The sequence below is a fragment of the Vicia villosa genome, linkage group LG5 (genome assembly GCF_029867415.1).
Source record: "Vicia villosa cultivar HV-30 ecotype Madison, WI linkage group LG5, Vvil1.0, whole genome shotgun sequence".
Lineage (NCBI taxonomy): Eukaryota > Viridiplantae > Streptophyta > Magnoliopsida > Fabales > Fabaceae > Vicia > Vicia villosa.
The window spans coordinates 67,120,817-67,128,917 of NC_081184.1; the positions used below are offsets into that span (position 1 = coordinate 67,120,817).

The 8,101-nt window shown below is 31.1% G+C and overlaps 1 long non-coding RNA gene across 1 annotated transcript; it reads left to right on the plus strand.

Moving 5' to 3' along the window:
- The first annotated feature begins 6,891 nt into the window (after positions 1 to 6,891).
- On the plus strand, positions 6,892 to 7,307 carry LOC131606709 (uncharacterized). The gene is made up of 2 exons (XR_009284990.1): positions 6,892 to 7,018; positions 7,104 to 7,307. It is a non-coding gene; the product is annotated as an uncharacterized LOC131606709 (long non-coding RNA).
- The last annotated feature ends 794 nt before the right edge of the window (positions 7,308 to 8,101 follow it).

Here is an 8,101-nt window from a genome sequence, read left to right on the forward strand (position 1 = left end):
CCATCTTTAGGGATTTGAGGAAGAAAATGAGAAGCTCGTTGTCTGAAAACCTGTTATGCAATGATATGTATGAAAATGCATATGCAATGTTTTCAAGGACTTTTATGGAATCTAGTTTGCAACATTTAGAAATTAAATTGGTCGCAACTTTGTTTGAAGACCTTTCATTTTTGGATGTCCTTCTATGAGAATCAAGCTCACCATATCCAGTGGGTCATAGCCTCTGATTTGGGATACTTCTGAATATGGCTAAGGAAAATAAATCCTCTTGCCCCTTGATAAGTACGTACTGTTGAACTGGAAGGCATATGGCTAGAGGAAAATAAATCCTCTTGCCCCTTGATGGGGATTCAGTACTTGATAATAGCACCTGAAATCGCGCGCCCTAAATTCCTAAGATCCTTGAAAGGGTTAGTCAGCATGTTATGTAAAAGCGTAGGGTAGTATGGACAAGTAAGTCCTACAAGCAAAACCTGCAAGGAAATAAAGAGGTTAGATAACAATCAAGTCACACAAGTGTCCTTAGGTTTAAAGGCTTGCATCAATTCTGACCAGGTGACTACCCTTCCCCAATGGTACTTCTAAGGATAAGACTGAATTTAGTAACCAGGTTCTAAAAGTTATTCAGAATGATCGATCCTTCTAAAGTACCCTGGAACATGATACATACATACCATGCAATGATACTTTGAGAAGGAACATATCTGAGTTATGGCATCGGGTAGCGACTATGCCCTCAACATACATCAAGAGTAGCCCCCCCACTATGTTCCTAAAGGCCAAGATGGTTTAAAGGTGACTAAAGTTCCTTAAGCTCCGACGCACCCAAGGGTATCTACACGAACCTCCCTCATACAAGAGAAGCATGCAATCAACCATGGAGGCCTAACTTAAGTGTGAACTTCATATTGACTCGTCTCCCATATACATGAGAAAGGTCGCCAAGACTATGCCACTCCTATCTTAAGGTGTACTCAAATCCAGGTGTAGGATTCATCTTCCATTAAAAACCCAAGCAACCTTGAAAAGTAAAGCAAACAAAACAAGCATTAGTGATCTAAACCCTAAGGTAAACCCCTATTTAAACACTCCCCAGCAGAGTCGCCAGTTTTGCAACTCGGTGGGAGAACTGACTTTTTATTTCGCAAGCAAAATGTTACGGTGAGCAAGAGTCGCCACAGAAAAGACCTTTAGAGAAAAAGGGTTCAGGGGTAAGTTATGAAAAGGGAAGTTATTAGCACCCTTATCATCCGTAGTTATCTACGCGGTCTTAGTTTGCTTAGCTCGTTTTGTTTTGTTTGAAAATCATAGTGTGTGTGTGTTTTTTGAGAAAAGGTGCCAATAGTAGGCGGAACTTCATAATTATCCTTGTGTCAGTCCTCAAGAATATTTATGAAGTGTTTTTGAAGTTTTGTTTGATTTGAACTTGTGGTGCGAAAAAACATTTTTTGTGTTGAGCAAGCAAATTAAGGGCTACTTACCCTATATTTGGTCTTTCCGATACTTTCTACTTTTATTTAGGGGATAGGACTAACCATACCAATCGATGGTCGTTGAAGGCAACAGGATAGAGGTACCTTTAGCAATATCGAAGGGACAATAATCTTTCGTTAGGTAACCATTCGAGGGATAAGATCATGTTTTTGTAGGCAGCAATTCGAGGGTCATCGAGGAACATTTGCTATTGGGTACCTCTATATTCGAGGGACACAACCATATAATCAAAGGCAACCAAGAGGGGCGTACCCTAGGGGTGAGTGTGTGAATTGATTTAGATTCAAATATTTTATCTTGGATTAATGAGCTACGAATTAATTTTGAAGTCTTTCCACGCCCTATTTTACTAACACACGCAGATATATATAGTGCAGGAAAATAAATGCAGAAATTAAAGATCCTAACTATTACATGGCTTCGGGGAGGGGATTACAATAAAATAGGGAGTGCGGAATTTAAAGGTGCGGGAATTAAATCCTAGTTAGAACTATTACAATCCATGGGCAGATACACATTTCAGAAAAACAATAAAATGGTAACTATACAAAGAAAGAATTCATGAACGTCCGCAATGGTCAATAACTTCAAGTGTAATACCTCATAAAAATTAAGACGAAGTTAGTACGAATGTAGAAAATAAATGAAGAAAAATAATAAACAAAATATTGATTATAAAATCTATATTAAATTCTAACAAATAACACAAACAATATTTTTGGTATTTTTAATGTGAAAACAAAACTAACATATATTTTTTGAGTTTTTAATGAAATATTCAATTAAATATTTTGGATTTTTGCTAATATTATGAAATAAAAAAATGAATGTTAAAATGGAACAATTAAAGTAAATAAAATGGGCTTACGAAAAATAAAACATGGGGTGAGAAAGAAGATGGGCGCTGGGCCCAAAGTAGCTTGAAGAAACCCAAAAGAAAATTTGAAAACAAGTCATTTGCTGGAAGGGGTGGTGATCAAAAGAAAAGTTGAATATCACATTGGCTTCGCACCAAAGGCCCAAGACATTACTAGCCCTAAAACCCCATGAGGCATTCCGCCTCTTCCTCCCCAAATGCTTTCTCGGTCAAACTCAAGGGAAACAAACTTCCCTGCTTCTTCTCCTTCACTACATAGCACAACAACGACAAAACACTCTCCATTTCTCTCGGCTCTATTCTGACTCTCAAAATACAGCTTTGTTCGTTATCCTCACCCATCGCAACAGTACATACACTCTCTCTTTCGATGAAATCAAAGACGCAAAAGAAATCAAAGCAAATTGCGGAGCTAAAACGATTCAATCAATACACAAACTGAGCAAAGAAATCGGAACAGGCTTGATAACTTCAATAAACAGATAGGTACGAAATAATGATATGGATTTGAGATCAGAAGATTTACCGAATTCAAAAATTCTCGATGAGTGCTACGAGGTGAGTTCATTCTTCTTCTAGTCCGTGTGTGCTTGTCCGATTTCGAAGACTGAAAGTTGTTGGGAATGTCTCACAAGCTTTTTGTCGTGTTGGAGACTGTTGTTATTGTTGTGCAGTTTATGACTGTGTTTGATTTCATTGTGTATTGCTGATGATGTTGTGTTGTCGTTGATACTGTTGTGCAGGGATCATGGTTTTGTCTACGCGTGGTTCAGAGGGAGCAGGTCGTGATCTTTGCGAATTAGTAATGGCAGTGTGGATCTGAATGGGATGTGCGCGGTTTGATCGTGGCGGTCGGTGGCTTGATTCACGGTGGTGGATGTGCCCGTTGTTCCGGCGGTGTAAGCTGTTTATGAGTTGTTAACGTGATGGCTTGATCGATGATGATGAAGTTGTGTGAATCATTGTCGTCGGTGATGTTATGAACCTGTTGATGTTGATGGAGCGATTTTCGAGTTGTGAATCGGCGACTCGCGGTGCTGCACATTGTGGTGATGATTGAGGAGGGATTGGGAAGTCGGTTGTTGCTGGTTTTCAGAGGAAGTCCGATCGGTATTTTTCGAATCCCATCCCAGTTCTGCTGATTTCCTGCATAAAGACACTAAACTCTGTACAAAATTGGTGAAATAATGTTAGTAAGAACAACTTGTATTTACAAAAGTAGAGACTAGCAGAGGGATCATATTTTGTCAAGTGGTATGATGTGTGTTGAATTTTGTATTGATTAGTTTAATGTATGAATATGATTCAGGATTTTTGGATTTGTTTGGGAACTAAAGTGTGAAACTGAAAGTTATCGTGAGTTAATGTTGGATCCGGTAGTAAGCGGTGATGATGATGATGACGTTATGTGATGTTGTAATCTAAAATGAAGGTTGAAGCTTTTAAATGGTGGATTACTGTGGATCAGTTTGTGTCATTGTGTGTGTGAAGATTGTACGTGCATACTATGAATTAGGAAACTATAATATAATTTTAATATTAAAAAAAAAATGTAACGTACAAGATTTTTTTTAACATAACAATATAAAAAAATAATATCAATAATAATAATAATAATAATAAATTTAATGTAAGAAAAAAAGTTTTACAAAATAACCATCAGAATCATCATCATCTGGTAAAAATTAAAATGGAAAAGATAATAGATTGAAAATAAAATTTAGGGGCCTCATATAAAATCATCGGCCAAAAAAATGTTTTTAAAAACTAGAAAGAGGGTCAAAAAGATGTGGAAAATTATGGGGATGATTGTTGATAATTGTTCATCGGTTGATAGAGGAAAGTTTCAGAAAATTGTTGATGAAAAATGTTAGAATGAAGTGCTCCATTTATAGAGTGGAATTAGGTCAAGACCAATCCTAAATAAGAAAATGATCCAACCCAAAGGCACATAGACTTTGACTTTTTGTTTGCAAGCCTTACTTACTAACAACTGAGCTATGTTATTTATTTGAAATAAAAAAGCCAATTGAAAGTGTATGAAGCATCGGCCAGCATTTTATATTTATTAAAATATAAGTAATTTAAGAATAAACTATTATATTTTAAAATAGACTTTAAATAGAATATTTATAAAATTCAGGATGTCAATGTAAATGAATCCAAGATTTTATAAAAATCTAATTTTAAAAATAATTTCAAAAAATTTTGTTACTAAAAAGTGTGGGCAAATTTTGGGGTATGATAGTTGGCTCATACCCTTTTGTGGCTTATAGGGCCTAATATTGAATGTTACAAGATCATATATTGAGAGATAGTGGCATATATGGTATAGACTTTTATTTCGATATAGTTTTGAATTGTCTTAGTTTTAGATTTTGACATTAGCAACTCTACTAGCAAGGACGTCGTCCATCCAAATGCATAACATGTTTTGGTGAGTTCCCTTTTTAGAAAAAGGGTTTAGGATATGGACATAAAGTTTTACAATACCACAAGACAAAAAAAAACAATTTTTGGTTGTTTATAAGTTGCACAAGTTCTGAATTTTCTCTTTGCTATTTATATTGATTGACTAAGCCAACATATGTCCTTGAAAAATTATCGTACTTTCCTTAAATGTCGCCTTATAATTCCCTTATTCCTATTGACGAGATTTGCCCTATTAGCCACAAGGCGTGTTTTGATACATTTAGGCAACATACGGTTCATTGTACGAAGCTTCCAGACTTCAAATACTGACATCACTTTGTTAGAAATGTCTTATTTGGAATTTTTCTATGAGCCAAAGTATCTATGAATAAATAGGCACGTGTGAATTTCTTAACTGACCCACATGAGGGGAGATTGACACTTAGGCATCAGATGTTTTGGTGTGTGGGTGGATAGGAGTAAAACATGCATGTATATACTTTATTTGAATTCCCCCCTAGTGGGACTGAAATGAGACGAAGAAATCTTAAAAGTCTTCTCAAATAAAGTGGTCAAACATGAAAAAATGTGTTCTGAAAATTAATACATTTAGGGCATGTTTTATTGTGTTTTGCTTTTTAGTTTTTGAAAATAGTTTTACAAACTATTTTTAATTTTAAGGGATAAAACAAAATAAAAATCTATAAATAAAAAACTTGTTTGAAAAATTTATTTTTATATATATATAAATTAAAATTTTATTTTATTTTAGAGGAAACTATAGATATAGAAAAATAATTGAACATATTATTTAAAAGATATTTATAAAAAAATCTAGAAAACAATATTTAAAGTTTCATTATATTCATTTGAACTAATCAAATATATTTAAGAAAAATTTAGTTCGACTATCTCTCTACATCCTTAATGGTATATCAAAGAATAAAATGGAATGTTTCAATTATGCAATGATTCAAATATCAGTGTTCCTATAAATTACCTCCAGAAAAGATTATTTTGTTGAATGTATATTTTCAACCAGGTTGATGTTTAAATATTAATTTGTCATCTCCCTTTAAATTTGATCCTTTTTTTTATCGAACCAACTCCTTTCAATTTTTCATTTCATTTTAATTTTAGATCATAATTGATTAAATATTAGTACTTTTAATCAATATAAATCATTTAAAATTATTTTATTTCATTTTCCACATGATTCTTGTTTGTAATCTATCAATCCTTTTCATGTTATTTGTAAAAAAAATTAATTAATTTCTTTTAAGAAAATAACGTAAACTGGCATTCTTTAATAGATATCAAATAGTTAATTATAAACATGTAAAAAAACATTAATGAAAATTAAAAAAAGAACACATGGAAAAAGAATATATTTTCACTCCCTTAAATCCATAATATCAACTTTGTCATCAATGAAAACAATACTTTTATGTATTTTTATGTTTTGGAATGAAAATTAAAAAGTAAAACCAGAAATATGTTTTAGGGTGTTCTCGTTTTTTTGTTTTAAAAACTAAAATTCAGTATTGTTTTTAAAATGTGTTTTCACAAAATATCTTTATTAAAAAAGTTTTAAAATTTTAAATTTTTAAAAACAAAAATACTATTTTTAAAAACTAAATCAAACTGGTCCTAGTTTTTACATAAAACATATATGTCATCTCTTGATTGCGTTATTTATATAATTAGTTTTGTTATTATTGTTGTTTAACCCTGGGATATTTCCTATAGAAATGAAAGGATATATACAAATATATATATATATATATATATATATATATATATATATATATATATATATATATATATATATATATATATATATATATATATATATATATATATATATATATATATATATATATATATATATATATATATATATATATATATATAATTTTAGCCTTTGATGATTCCTTAGACTTGATGTGATCCTTACTAATGTTAAGTGGTCAATTAAATGAGATAAATAGATAAACACAAATGTTAATAAGAGTCATTTAACATAATTTTAATTTTTTAAATGACTTGCAACTTGTAAGTACTAAAAATTATTTAATTGAAGTTAACAGAGAGCATATGGAAGTTTTATTTATAAAGGGGTCAAGTAATTTTATTTCTTACATACAAAATAAAAAACATATATGACTCAAATAATTATGTTTTATTATGCTTTGATCGTCTTTCTTTCATTATTTCTTGTTGTAACGAGTAGAAGTATGTCTACCATTTTCAAATTTCTCTTATACACAGTCTTATATCATCTTTTAGTAACATTCTTTTTTCTTATTTGACAATGCAGCTCGCATTCCTTGTGTTTCTGATGATGGTTGTCCAAAGTTCACTTATCCTTCATTTGTGATATGTATTTTCAATTTTTGTGAGATATGGAGATTGCAGTAACAATTAAGTCTTCAAATAATTATGTTACATTTAAGAATAAAATTGTATTTGTATATCTTAATGTTGTTCTTTTATAATTTACATTAAAAAAAATTGATTTTTATATTTGTTGTAACAGAGTGTCATCAAGAACAAACCAAAATTATAAGATAGATTAAGTTTTTTAAACAAACACAAGAAATCCTATTAAGTTTTCACGAGAGAGGTATATATATATATATATATCAAGTAAGAGGATTTAATGCTAACCATTGGATTAATCAAGAGAGAGAAATAATAATTATATTAAAATTTTAATAAATAATTTAATTCTCTCTCTTGATTAATCTAATGGTTAGTATTGAATCCTCTTATCTCTTATTTAAAAATTCCTCCTACTTGATACATCCCCTATATATATATATATATATATATATATATATATATATATATATATATATATATATATATAAAAGAAAGAAGGAAGAAGTAAGAAGATGACTAAATTAGGATTGGTTGTAACTGTTTTTCTATTCACTTACTTAATAAGGGTTTAAATATTACAAGTGAATAACAACAATCAAAATCTCTCTCAACAACCTGAGTGAAACAGTTTAGTTATAGACTACTAAGATACTTAAGCTACAAGCTAACTTAAACAATTATGCTAAACAAACATGTCTAATTCGATATGCTAACAATTCTAGCATATTTCGAGAACAGCATGTAAACAAACTTCAACTGCATGCTTAACCTTTGTCGAACTAAAAAGCATGCCCTAGTCGCCACTAGAGTTCGATCTAAAATCCCACAATATTTTTATGGCATTTCAACTCATTTTTATTGCAAACTCAACTAAAAAATGTATTATTATTATTATTATATTATATCGGTATTCTTACTTTGTTATTCAAAAAC